Source organism: Hippopotamus amphibius, chromosome 3 (genome assembly GCF_030028045.1).
Source record: "Hippopotamus amphibius kiboko isolate mHipAmp2 chromosome 3, mHipAmp2.hap2, whole genome shotgun sequence".
In the NCBI taxonomy this organism is placed as follows: domain Eukaryota; kingdom Metazoa; phylum Chordata; class Mammalia; order Artiodactyla; family Hippopotamidae; genus Hippopotamus; species Hippopotamus amphibius.
Window position 1 is genome coordinate 59,856,158 of NC_080188.1, and position 14,538 is coordinate 59,870,695.

Genomic DNA, 14,538 nt, shown 5'->3' on the forward strand with positions numbered 1-14,538 from the left:
GCACTTGGACTCCAAGCACTCAAAAGGAGGCCGAGAGCAAAGCCAAGTCAGCGCGGTCGGATACGGCTTCCCCTAAAATGAAAACTCAGCAACGGGCCAACAGTGGGTGTGCGTGCGTTAATGCAAGAGTATGCGTGCGTGGTAACCCGCGGACGCAGTTGGCCGGGCGCCGTCCTCTGAGGCAACCCCCTCCCCCCCGCGCCCCAGTCTAACCCCCTCCCCACCCCCTCCCACCTCCTATAAAGGCTGCGCTCGCCGCCGCCCTCCTCACAGTCAGGGAGCGCGGCCTGCGGGGGAGGTGGCTGCTGCGTCCCCCACTCAGTCACACTCCGCGCATTCACACACTTGGAAGCGCCTCCCCACGTCCCTCCCCTGCCCTCCTCTTGCTCTGCTCTTCTCTCTCTCACCACAAATAGTCGCCGACCGACTGCCAATCCGCCTCTCTCTCCCTCTCCCTCTCTCTCTCCCGGTCTCCACAACATGACTGACTGTGAAGCGGTGGCTAAGGCAGAGCAGCTCTGCTGGCGCAGGCAGGAGGAGCAGGAGGATTATTAAATAACGCAGCTCGACTCTGTGCAACTGGGAGTGGAGAGAAGGAGCCCAACAGCCGAGAAGGGGAGGGAGGGCAGAGGAGGGGGACCGGGAAAGACACCCCCCTTGCCCCGAAGACGTAAATCCCCGAGTGCCCGGGAGCAGCCCAACAAGCGACGCGGAGCCCTCAAGGTAGTAACGCCCCCGGTGGCCCCGCGCCCGGAGGGTCGCGCTTCGCGTCGCCGCGACGCTGGGGCCGGCCTCGAGCGGACGCGGAGGACGGCCCGGCAGGTGACCGAGCCGTGCCCGGGCCGCCCCAGAGCAGCCCCCGCCCAGGCCAGGGGCGCCGGCCGTGGGCCCGGCGTGCGCGGCGCGGAGACTTGGCCTCGCGGGCGGGGTGGGAGGGAGGCGGATGGGCTTGCTCACCGCCGGCTCGCGGCTCCCCGCGCTCTGCGTGGCCTTTTCCTCCGCGCTCCTGAGCGCTCTGCTCCCCGCGGCCGCGGCCGCCACTCCGGGGCGATGCGGAGCGCGGCCGGCCGGGAAGGCAAGAGTTGGCGCAGGCTCGGGGCCGCTCCCCTCCTTCGCCGCTCGCGTCCCGCAGGTAGGGGCGGCCGGGCAGTGCTGGCGCCCGGGGCTGCGGGCGCCGGGGCGGGGGCGGCGGCGGCGGCGGCGGCGTGAGGGAAGAGGAAGGAGGGGGCGGGGAGCCCGGGGCTCCCAGGGGAGCCTCAGTGCCAGAGCCTGGACGGCCTCTTGCCTCCACCCGCTCGTCCTCCGGCGCTGGCTTCCTGGTTTGGAGGCGAGACCCTCCCCAGCGGCGGCAAGAGCAGCAGCGACTTAGTGTGAAGAAATTGCTTTGTGGTGGCGCGTCAGGGGCTCCAGGGAGGGGTGTGTTTGTGTATGTTCGTGTGTGTGTGTGTGTGTGTGTGTGTGTGTGTGTGTTTTCGCGCTCCTGACTAATCAAAGCGTTGGTTCACCTGGAAAGAAAATCAGTCCTGATCTGAAACCGCAGGTGTCCCCTTGCTCCGCCTCCCCCCCTCCCTTTTTGGCATGTGTCCCAGGACTCGTACACGCAGTGCCATCAGGGGCAGGGGTGCGCGATGGGGTGACAGAGGGATTTGTGAATGGTGCTGCTCTGCGCGTGGAGGCTGAGTCTGCTGATGTAAAGGAGGAGGTATCCAGAGTGAGAAGAAAGGCTATTTATGGCAAAGAGTTGTGAAATTTCTCGGGGTTTCCTTCCGTGTTTCCTGAGCTTCTCTCTCTCCCTCTCTTCTCCTTTCTCTCTTTAGTCCTCTCTCCCATCTCTCCCCTTTTCTTTCTCAGAATTAGAAGCAATTCTGCTTTCCATTCCCCCCCCCCCCCCACCACCACCAGTGGGACCTTGAATATAAGGTGAAGGCCGTCAAAAAATCACTTGTCATTTTACAGGTAGAAAAAACAATGCTTCTTAGAAGTTACTGATCTCTTGCTCTTTAATGTTTGTTTGTACGTATTCTCCACTCCTGTTACCTCTTCAGGCCACCGACAACACCTAGAGACAGAAAGTAGCTACTTGGTTTCAACAGTTTTCATTCTAATATCTTTACAGTTGAATACCTTCCCACTGATATGTGACACATATCCTCCATTTCTACCCCTAGGAAAGGCTATTAAAAATAATGTGCACACATTTTACCATAAACCTGGTTTTATGAAAAGCCTTGGGGAAGAAAGAGACGCGGACACCTAGGTGAGTTTATATCGATTCTTACTGATTAAAATTAGAACTAGCTATTAAGAAAAGACCTAAAATACTATTAATCTGTTACTCTAGTCTACAACATAATTAGTTTGTTTCGGTTTCTTTTTCTATTTGCTTTACGACGGGCAAAAAATTCCAAAGACATAACTTGAAGCTTAGAGATACCTTAGGACAGTGTCTGCCAACTATGCTTTAGCAAATTTGTGTTTGTTCTTAAAAGTAGCAACCTGTGTTTTCATAGAACTGATGACTAGGTTGTGAGGGAGATAGTAGGGCAGTGTCCTTATTATTTTAAATTGGGATGTCTCTAAGCACCTGCCAAGTACAGTGCTTTTAAAACATTGAAATTCCATGTTGCAACCATCGGTGCAGTAATTTCATGGGGAAGGTAGAGAAGTAGACTGACCAACTTATTGTCACAGTGATTTGTCTTCATTTGGTATTAAGGAGCTCCTTATTTTGATCAAAACATGCCAAATGTTGTTGTTGTTTTTTTCCAGTGTGAAAGTAGCTTTCCTTAACAGTCTTGTTTGTTTTGAAGACAAGCAGAGTTAAGGATTTGTCATTTTGATTTGGTTAGATTCATGTTGGCTTAAAATACATTTTTAGCATTGGCGCACGTGCAGTTTTATTTATCACATTTAAGCTTGAACCGAGCGCCGCACTCTGAGGGTTGTTAACTTTTCTGAATCATTGGAATGTAGAAGTAATTGGGAATTTTAAAATGTACTTGATGAGTTGTATTATTGCAATCATTAAAAAGTCATATTTACGAATATTTGACACCATCAGAGAATGACCAACTGTTTATTATTTTAATGATGAATCTTTTACTGTAGAATGTTAATTTATATCAAACTTGTGAAGTAGAAAATGAAAAAATATTATATTTTATAGATATTGAACTTATTGCATTTTATTGCTCAACATAGTATTCATAATAAAGGACCTGTCATGTGCAAGGTACTATCTAGGCATTGTAGAGGAACATAAGACTTCTTTGCTTCCTGCCCTTCAGAAGCTTACTCTCCAGTTGGGGGAAGTCTGATGCTCATGCTTGAACAGAGTTAACAGCCCTTGACAATAAGAGATTGCATGTCTAATGAAGACTGCAGGAGTACGGAGCATGACAATAACATTTCATACTGGATTTTGACTGAAAAGGCTTCCAGGGTAGATAAGACTTGCTTGGATTTGATCTTAAAGGATAAATAGGATTAGTGGCTTGTGGATGAGAATATAAGGTATAAGATGCAGGTCTCCTGGAATGGTAGCAAAGAACAAAAGATATAAGAAAGATAAGTTTGTTTTGAAATAGATTTTGCAATTGCAAAGTGGTTGAATTTGTTGTGCAATGTGCAAGGTGAGTCTGTTTTTGATGTACAGCGTTCTGTACACTGTATTCTTGAAAGTAATTGTCAATATTTCTGTATTTAAGAAGATAAATTTTTGATTTTACTTTGCCTTTTAATGAAAAATGTGCTTTATATGTGCATACAGAGAATACTTACTCCAAATATTTAAATATGCCACATCACACTATAGTGTTGAACTTCATACTAATAACAAGGTGGCACGTACATGAAGCGAGGTGTTCAAGTTACATCCTTAACCAACCCTCCTTAGATTTGCTCTAAAGGAAAGAGTATGAGATATGTAAAAGAACAGCTGTATTAATAGTGAGCACTCATTAAATGCTTAATATTTTATTCATGTAAAATGTGTAACTCATTAACATATTTTCTATAATATTTTTATTTTAAAGTTATTAGAATGCATCTACATAATAGTTAATGTATCCTTACACTATTTTCCATGAATATATAGTTATAATGTAGAGCCTATAGGGAACAATTTTAGAATTGTAGTGACAGTTTTAAAGATGTTTTAACTGTCTTATGGTAAATAGATTGTGTTACTAATAAGAGCATGCTCCGTCTCTGAGCATTTTGAACTTAGTCATTTGTTTTTTGTATATATATTTGTTTTTATGCAAACAGAGAACTGTTTAAAATGCATTCCCCATTTTAAGACCGCAAGGGGAAAGATCTGACATTGAGCCTTTCTATTCAGTATGACACCCAAGAAGTATGTTATGGTGACAATAAGGAAATAGTACATATATTAGATATGACTTTCAATAAATAAAAGAATAGAATTACTTTCAGCTTAGTTGAATTAAAAGATTTTCGTATATATTTTGATGACAGTGTATAGATAAGATTTATTACAGAAGTGAAAATCCTATTAAATCACCAATTTCATATTCATGCAAGAATAGGAGGATTTCCAATGTAGTCGAGGTATGGACCAGCATATCTGTTAATTGGTCTCTTTTGAGTTTGGTTTTGGACTATATGTCACAGGTGTATCACTTTGATAATGTAATCTCTCCTACTGTATAACTGACAGCTTCTGCATGATTTCCTTACTGGATAGTGACAAAATCTATTTGCTTTATATTGAGGACGTTTGCTTCTATCAGCATTATTATCTTCACTGTGCAAGAGTGTCAGTTAACAATAAAACATGAAGTCTGCAGTGGGAGAAGCAGTGAGAAAAGATGAGGAGATTGATAAAAGACACTAACAAAAGAAACACTTCAATATGTAACTTCAACTAAATATAATATAAAAATGTAAAGCTGACCAATCTATGCTGTAACTGATACAGTACGAGGATATTGCTATCAGTTCTTTCTTTAACATGACTGTTTCATTTTAAGTTGTTTTCATGTGGGCTAAACAAAACGGCAAAAAAAAAGTGGTGGTTGAAAATGTTTACTACAGTCTGTGGTATTATATTACAATTAAAAAATTTTTTTTGTTTAGATCTTTGACAGATGAAGTTATTTGGCCAAATTCCTGGCCCTGTATTTAGACTAACTTAAAATATACTTTTTGGTTTTGCATTATTTACCCTGTACTAACAATTTTAAAATTTTAATTAAACTTATTAAAATTTTTGAACACTGTAACTGTGTTATGATACTAAATAAAATCTAAAGGTCATTTATAAAGAAACATTTTGCTATCTAATGGCAAATTCTTAACCCAGAGCAGTATTTCTCAAAATGTGGTTCCCTGAGCAGTAGCACCAGTGGACTTCTTAAAATGGAATTCCATTGAACGATTGAATCAGAAACTTTACGGTGGGGTCCCCTACGTGATTCTTACACACTCTAAGGTTTGAGAACCACTTACAGAGAGTATTTTATAGTGAAACTTGAGGGCTGTGTCTTCCACCTGTTTTGTATCTAAATACTTTCCTCAACTGGTAGAGATAACTAAGCTTTAACTATTTAGACCTAGAAAATATTACACTCTCCATCAGAAGAATTTCATCTTAGTTTTTTTTTTTTTAGACTTAGATGACTTTCTAATTCCTGTGCATATATTTGTTGTTAATTGGGGAAATAATACATAAGTGTGGAATTTAACTGGACAGTAATGACCTCAGGCTGACTTTATTGGTAGTCATTTATAAAGCAAAAAGTATTCACAGTGTGCAAAGGTTGACCATTTTTTGTTTAGTTTTGTTGACTCTTATGTGATATTTTTGGTCTTGGCATTTATAATCATCTTCTCTGTATGACTCCAGTTATTTTAGCTGCACAACAATAGCTTCACAAGTGTGGAATGTTCTCTCAGATTTTCTTACTACTGAAATAAATTTTAGACCACATCTCTACATTTTATCAAAATTAAAGGTAATATATTCAAATCCTGTATCTCCCGTAGTATCCTTATGCCTCACTTCATCCTCCCCCTCCCCAACTGCCCCCAACCCTGCCTTTCAGATATGAGCTCAATCATCCCTTCCCTGAGGAAACCTTCCTTTGCCTCCTTTGCCACATCAGTTTCCCTATTATATATTGTTTCAGTTCCATGAGTACCTTGTGGCACTCATTGCAGTTTAATTTTATGTGTATTTGTGTGATTGGTTCAGAATCATCAGGATTTAACGGTGGCCAACATGTAAATAAATATTGGTTGAATAGCTTCATTCTAAGGGTATTTTATGTTTTTTTTTTCCAAAGACTGACACTTTAAAAAATATTTTAAAATAAAGGGAGTCCTAGAACATATGTAAACATGGGTGTTAGTTTCCTTTATTTTTTGCAAATGGTGAGATGTTTAACAACAGCAGCAGCAACGGCTATAATGTGCTGAATATGTCTTCCATGATAAGCACTTTATATATGTTATGCCATGCAGTTCTTAACATTATAAAGTTTTGTGCGTATTTTGGAGATGAGGAAACCAAGGCTCTGTTCTATGCTCTGCCAAGCCACCTACACCAAACATTGATTTTTTTTTATTACAATGATGAAGAAATTATTAAAGCAGTGGACAGAAAACGTGAAGAAGTGTATTTTCTTCTTATCCCTGATTTAACCCAGGGCCCAGCAATACCTGTGCATTATACACCATATTGCCACTATCTTGCAATGCTATTGTTGCTTCTTGGGTGATTGGAAGAAGTGATGGAGGACTGATGCTCCCATCTTCTTTTTGCTTTTTTCAGTACTGATATTTTTTACCTTCAGTGCCACTTAATCACAGTTCTTTTACCACAACTGGTCAGAATCTCCAGACTTATTAGTGGAAATTTAAGATGTAACCAAGTATAATTTTAAGAATGAGTGCCTTTATGCAGAGAATGTTCAAACATTAGATATTCTTCATATTTGAAGATATGCAGTTTATCTTTTGGAAAAGTTTACACAGAGCTCTGAGTACCTTGCTCAAGCAAAGTTGACCTTAGGGGCAGTGTATTAATTCAGTTGTCTCCTATGAGAAAAAAAAATTAGATGATTATATCAGTTTAGTTTCTTTTGACTTTTAATCTTCAACCTATTTATTTAAATGTGGGTTTAATCAATGTTCAAATGTTTGAAGCAAAGGAAATATTTAGGAACATTAAAATATTCTAATTCTGTAGAAGTCCATGCACAGAGTTAAATTTAGTTATTCTGAAGCCCTCTACTAGACAAAGTTATATATTTCATAATGTGTTTAAATCAGTCAATAACATGAATAAAAGTAGATGCCTAATATCAAAAGGGAAAAAAAAATGGTTGTTTTACTGAGTATCTCAGGGCCTATTTTGTAGCTTTTATTAGAATCTGTTTTCTGTTGCTGGTATCGTTTAATCATTAACTGGAGCCTTAGCCATGCCCCTGATTATAGGACCAATCCTTCTGTGTAGTGGGAAGATTGACTGGCTTCTCGCCCAACACTTTGGAACTTAACATCAAGCCACGCTTGATGTCCAGCTCTAATGTTATAATGTATTTATAGTAATGCTTCTTTCTCATAACTGAAACTAATTTCTCACCTAATATTTTCCCCTACATCTTGATAACTTAAGAATGTATCTCCTATGGTTCCTTAACAGCTTAATCCACGTAAATGGAATACAGATTCTTCCATGTCTTGTTTGATTCTTTAGGGTTTGCCTGTTTCTCTTATTCTAAGTCAGTTGTTTATTTCAAGATGATCTGGCTCTTCTCCATTCTCTTTAATAACCTTATTTGAATAGGATATGTTTGGAATGTCAAACAGCTGAAGAAACATACTTCAGACTGTGTGATGCCTTCTCTAATTTTCCCCATTTGTTAATGAAACCTAGAGGTACTTCAGGAAGTGTTTGTTAAGCCAGGTGTACTACCTTAATTCAACTTTCCTGGGATTCTTAGTGATACACCTTCCTTATCAACGAGATTCAGACTGGCATGTCATATTATGTATCTTTTCACTGCAGTTAGCTCTTTATGGGAAAGTTAAATGCTGTGATTCTGTTAGTGAGTTGTTATTGTTGTGTGTGTGGCTTTTTTTGTTTGGTTTTGGCATTATGATGCATCATAAACTGATGTAAGGTTTACAAATAAAATCAAACAAGTATAAAAACATGGCAAAAATAAATGCAGATGTATGCTTTACATACTAGGCAGTTCTTCCTCAATTATTTTAGTTTGACTGCTTTTTGTTATTTATAGATATACAGATTCCCAGAGCATTAAGTCATTAAATCAGAATATATGAAATGTGTTTAGTGAGTACTCTTTTCTAATATACAGTATTCTTTAGGACATTCAGGAAAAGCTTAAAAGGGAAAAGACATCAGATAAGAAGATTAAGAAGAGGAAAAACATACCTCTAAACCATACCTCTAAATAAAACTCAAACTCAGTATTAAAAATGCAGACTAAGAGTAACACATTTCAGGTAAAGTTTCAAAATATCTTACTGATAACAAAACGAATGGGTCTGTACACCAGGATTCCTAAATTTTCAAAGGAATGTTACCAACTGGGCAGATAGCTCAAGAATAGTTATTAGATTTTGTTTTCAATTTTTAATACTATATTCGTGTGCAAACAGACCAAGAAAACTAAAAGTATTCACTAATAAGTGAGTTACTTAAAAGTTAGTGTACCTCCTATAGTAGTAAATTTAAAAATATAGATTATTAAATTGAGCCATCAAAAAATAATTACAAATTTGTACACTGCAAACATACAAACTTACAACAACATTATGGCTAAAATTAACTTTGAGGGATATTTCCTACGGTGTACTTCAAGGTGTAAATATGGTGGTATTGGGAGATATCTTCTTCATCAACACCAGTCCACCTTTTGAAAGGATGAATGGCCCTGTAGTGGGAGGGCCTAAGTTGATTAGAGGGAGAGTGTAATATGAAGTATCCCTGGGGGAAATCGTGACGGTTCCAGGTTCAAGTACTGCTCGAAACACTGAAAGGACAAAGACACTATAGCATTAACTATCTAGTGAAGAGTAGGAAGGAATTGCCTCCTAGAATATTTCTGAGCAGCATCAGGTTCATTGGATGATGATACAGAAAACATAGCTCCAGAGGTCTAATTCAGGAAATGATTGGATGATATGTTTTAAAAGCCAAACAGTTTTAATTTGAATATAGGATAGATTGATAAATTTGAAGTTCTGGAGATCCTCCAACCCCTCTTCCAATCTGATAGACCTCAGTCTTTCAGTCACCTTTGAGGCAAGGGAGCTATCCAGGGTACTAGACTGTTGCCGAAATCGTCTCTTGCGAAACTGTGCAAAATATTTTGTTGTTTTTGTTTTCACTAATCATAGAGCCTGCCATTGCAGAAGCTGCATCATTCACTTGGAATGACTAACCTTCCATCATTTGGCTTATTCCAGTGGGTCCTTCAAGGCTGAATTCAAATGTAAATTGGAGGACACCTACCTCAACCCCTTGTAAGAAGCCTATTCTGAGTTCCAATAACAGCCTGTGTACATCGCTATCAAATTGTCATTTAAAGTATCACAGTTTACTGTTTGCTTGTGCTTCATGCCAGCTGGATTGTGAACTTAACGAGGGCAGGATCTTTGTGCTTTATTCTCGCTTTCAAGCAGTTCATCTAAATCAGTGATGTGAAGATCCTCAGTAATTGATAAATGAATGCATACTGCTTAAGAGTGACTTGGAATATTGTCCATCTTATGTGAACTGTTCCCAGTGCTAACCACTGTCCTGAATCACATCTAGGCTCGCTTCGAATATTGCCCTCCATGGCTTTTTCATGGACTGAAAATGTGTTCTTAACTTGGAACCAAGTAACCTTAAATGGCTAAAAGTCTACTGCATGCTGGAGGAACATGGGCATTAGGGGATCAGCAAGGTTTAAGGAAAGTAGCATGGGCAGAAATGGAGAATGGATGCCAAAGGACTGTCTGGTTTATCATGTCCTCAAACAAGAATCCTGGTCATCCCCTCCACTTTCATTTTCTAAGGCTGGAGTTTGGGATCTCTTCCTGTAGCCCAGATACACATTTTGAAATGTTTACAAATCTGAGGCCATGTTAGGCTGGCAGAATTCTTTGATCGAGGAAACAAATTTACTACTACCTGTGTATATATTGATTAATGAAACATATGGTTTCTGTCCTCCTGAAACTTACAGTTTAGTTCCCAATTGTCAGTGCCCACACATTATGCATGGTACTTGGTGAGAATGGAACTTGGTAGACTTCTTTTCTGTCCTCTTATAGCCATGCTAATGACTTCCTGGACTGCCATAAAAGTAAGTGTGCTTGTTTCCAGTACTCCACCCTCACACATGTCATTGCTCTGAATGTTCAGTGTGGCGATAAGTGAACATGTCATCATAGAAAACCTCTTTTGTTTACATGTAAGGCATCCTGTCACTGGTGTGGTATTGACTTACTGATCACTTTTACATTATGTAGGTAAACTGTGTACCTGTCTCTATCTTCTCTTATAGGGACAGTACAAGAATAGTTTATATACCACAGTTTTTCTTTTGGTAAGGAATTCCGTGTATTTCAAGTGCATGAACCATAGGAAATAGTTGTGTGACCTTTTTATGGGGGATATTTTCACTTTATAATTCTGCCTTTCACGTTTTTGAGGTATACCTACTATCTGTCGTGTATGTCATGCTGTTTCTCTTTCCTGTTTTGATTTTTTTTCTTTTACCTATTTCCAGCAGAAATGTTTCAATTATGAAGCATAAAAAGAAAAGATATATTTTTTAGTGATTTTTACCCCTAGGACACGTGTTTACATAACTTGGAGAAAAATATGGATCAAAATAACTTAGATAGATATAAGAGAAAGAATTTTAAAAGTGTTAAAAAATGAATAAAGCAAGTTTTCTGTAACCATCTTCAATTCAGTTTTGAAAACTAATAATTTCTTTACTGAATATTTAGAATTATGCCAAGTAATAAGATCATCATTAATTTTAGATTAAAAATCATTAGTCATTTTCTAATAATATTAGAGATGAAACACTCCTATAAAATCTATGGCTTAATCCATATAAAAGAAAAGTTGCCTTAAAACCGTTTCAAGAGTGCACATGATGTGTGCTTACAGTTTAGGTGTTTTATAATGTAACTGTTAGGAGAAAGAGGGGAATTTTAGGATCATGTGAATCATTTGTGTTGTATAAGCATAGCCCTAGGACTACCCAGCCCTCAGTCAAACCTAGGACTCCTTAGGGACCAACAGTGATGACTGCCTCTGGTTTAGAGTGTAGTCATGAAAAGACGGGGGGCCTGGAGTGATTACATTCTTTTTTTCTTCTTCATCAGAAAGTGATGTAGTTTACACGCCCACCAAAACCAGTTTAAGTGCCTGTACTTAATATTACTGAATTAAAATTTTTTACTAGAATATTGTTTGACATTAAGCCAAAATTTGGATCAATCTTTGTTATGTATGTACATATACCAACATACACATGTATATAGTAATCTAGTTTCTTATAATGGGATTTGTCTTATAAAAGTTTTTTCCTAATAATGCAGGTGTTTTTAGTCTTTTTTTTTTTTTTTTTTTGAGCGAAACAGGTGAATCAGTTAGTGCTCTCCAGAAAAACAAAACCAATTGTGTATATATCCATATCATGTACCTACAGGAAGATTCATTTTAAGGAATTAGTTTGTGTGATTGTGGTGGCTGGCAAATCTGAAATCTGTAGGGCAGGCCAGCAGGCTGGAAACTCAGGCATGATTTCTACATTACAGTTTGAGGTTCCTTTGTCTCCAAGAAATTTCAGTTTTTGCTTTTAGGCCTTCAACTGATTCAGTGAGACCCATCCACATTTTTGAAGGTGATCTGCTTTACTTAATGTCAAATGATTGTAGATAATAATCATGTTTACAGAATACTTTTCACAGCAACATCTAGACTAGTGTTTGATCAAACAATTGGGCACCATAGCTAAGCCAAAATTTCACAATTTAACCATCACAGAGGATGAGGGACAATGTGTTAACAAGCCCTTTCTAGTTTACATGATAAGTTTGTGTATACGTGTTTTTCCTTTGGCCAGTGTACTTTAGCATTGGTCATTTATTCGTATTTGTAGGCATAGGTCATCATTCATTTGTTCCTTATACGTTTTGTAATCATTTATTAAGCATGCACTGTGTACAAGAGAGTAGTAGGCAATTGAATAACTTCAAAAAGTGAATGACAGAGGCTAAATCTTCTAAGTGTTTTTAATTCTAGGGAAGAGCCATAAGTATAATAGATGACTATATGATAAATAAATTTGCAGAGTAGAAATGTGTTTTTCAATCATGTCAATTAAATGTCATTTCCCCCATGAGCAATCAAAAAATAATTCATGTCAATGGTTAATATGCCAAGTTACCATGCTTATTAGTTTAAGGATGACTCATATGTAAAATTGAATTATGAAAGTGTGCTTGCCCGCTGCAGGTCAACTTCATTTAGACAATGTTGACCATGCGTACATTCATTTCAGCACATTAAAGGATTTGTATTTGTATTCAACCTCTGCAAAGGTGATTCAGTATTCACTCAAACAGGTCTGACAAGTGGGCTGTCATGTTTTATTGATAATCTTGTACTTTATATACACAGAGCAATAAAATTTTCTTTACAGCCTCCAAATGGTTGTTTTCTCATAGCACTTTCTCCTTCCAAAACTATGTTTTATTTCTATTTTATTATTCAGTGAATATGAACTTGTCTGCCTGGCTTTTGAGGCCTTCTGTAAACTCACCACACTTTACTAATCCAAACATAGATCTTCCACTTTGTTAAGGTCATGTAACTTAGAGCACTCACACATACGCAGCGTATGCATTTAATCCATTCTGTTTATGCAGATCTCAGCTGTCATTACAGGCCTGACTCCATGAAACCTTCCATGACGACTCTATCTCGCCTAGGGAGTTTCCTTTGCTGCACTCTGAGTTGCGAGCAATACCTAGTTGGCACCAGACAATTAAGTACAGCCTGTTCTGTTACAATGCATTTTTCTATAATTTGAATTAGCTCCTACAGGATTGGTAAATAGGGGAATTATCTTAGTAAAATGTGGAAGTTGGTTCATGGGTGATTTCCCCCCAGCATATTAATATTTAGCTTTACCAGGTAATTATAGCTGTACACAAATTATACTAATACTGGCAAATGCAAAATACGATAGAGGGATACCCTTTTAACCAATCTACTTACCTTTTTTTTTTTAAAAGGAAAAAGTTGATGTATTTCCTGTATTATTTCTTTTTTTTTAATTAGAAAATTTACATGTCCTTTTAGGCATACAGGGTTTTTATAAAAATTGTTTTGGTTTTGTTTAGAACTTTGTGTTATAAGTACATAGATTTTTGAGTGGTTGTGCAAAATCCTAATTTTGGGGTATAAGCTCTATTGTATTTATCATCCAGTATTTCAGAATGAAAGAACACATATATTGCAATAACAGGAATTGAGAAAATTTACTTTAAATCACTCAATATTTATTGAATTCCACTGTTCCAGATAGTAATGTTAATTTTTGGATGTATGAAAAATGAACAAGGCTTACTTTGGAGTATGTAGCAGACTAAGCCAAAATCCTGTATGATGGTGGTTCTGTTGCTTACTTAGCTTAGTGGACTAGGAGGAAGAGAGAAAATAGGAAGTAACTGACCTTTGTGTGTGTTGCTCACTCTGCCTGGAATGCTCTCTCATTCATGCTTTATTTAGTCAGTTTGTTCCCAAGCTTCATCTCTCAGCTCAAGCATCATTTCTTTATACTATTTTAATCTCACATAGCACCAGGTACCTTTCTTTTATAGCACTTAAGGTAGCAGTTATTTTACCATTCTTTGTGATATTATTTAGATAATATTTTTCTTAGACTGCTCCGTGAGAACAGAGATCATGTTTATTCCCATTTTTGTATTCTCATTTTCTGGCAAGTAGATAAACAAACACAAACACACACACAGCAGGTATTAATATATATAATGAATGTAATGCATATTATATATAGATATAGATAGCAGGTATTCATTCACTAAATTTTTTATTTGTGTGAATGGATTTCTTTATATTTTTAGCAACTGAACTTTAAATATTCTTCCTGGAATGAATAATTTTTTTCTATCCATGCCACTTTTTTATCACCACATTTCCTGGTAGTGTATGAATTTGTCGAAATTTTTAGCTTATATTTTCATTTGATACATTTTAATATATTATAGAAATAAAAATATTTTGGGCCTCAGAAATTCTTATGTTTACATCTCCTAGAAATTGCAAAATGTCTTAAAAAATGCACAGAGCCTAAAAGCTTAGAGAAGTATAGAACAGTATTTTTATTATTTATTTTTTTACTTATTATTTGAGTGAGAAGAATGACTTGAACAAGGCCCTGAAAGTAAAAATCTAAAAGAAGTAATTGACAATTTTGGAGGAAAATATTGATATTTTTAATGAAAATT

General features: G+C 38.1%; 1 protein-coding gene across 2 annotated transcripts in view; it reads left to right on the top strand.

Annotated features, from left to right (window-relative positions):
• Nucleotides 1-476: 476 nt before the first annotated feature.
• Nucleotides 477-14,538, top strand: part of CCSER1 (coiled-coil serine rich protein 1) — a 1,304,443-nt gene continuing 1,290,381 nt past the window's right edge. Inside the window, exon 1 of one of the 2 annotated variants that reach the window (XM_057726476.1) lies at nt 477-723. The gene's annotated coding sequence lies outside the window, so the exon portion shown is untranslated. The remainder of the gene's footprint in view (nt 724-14,538) is intronic. The other variant, XM_057726475.1, reaches the window with a different exon arrangement.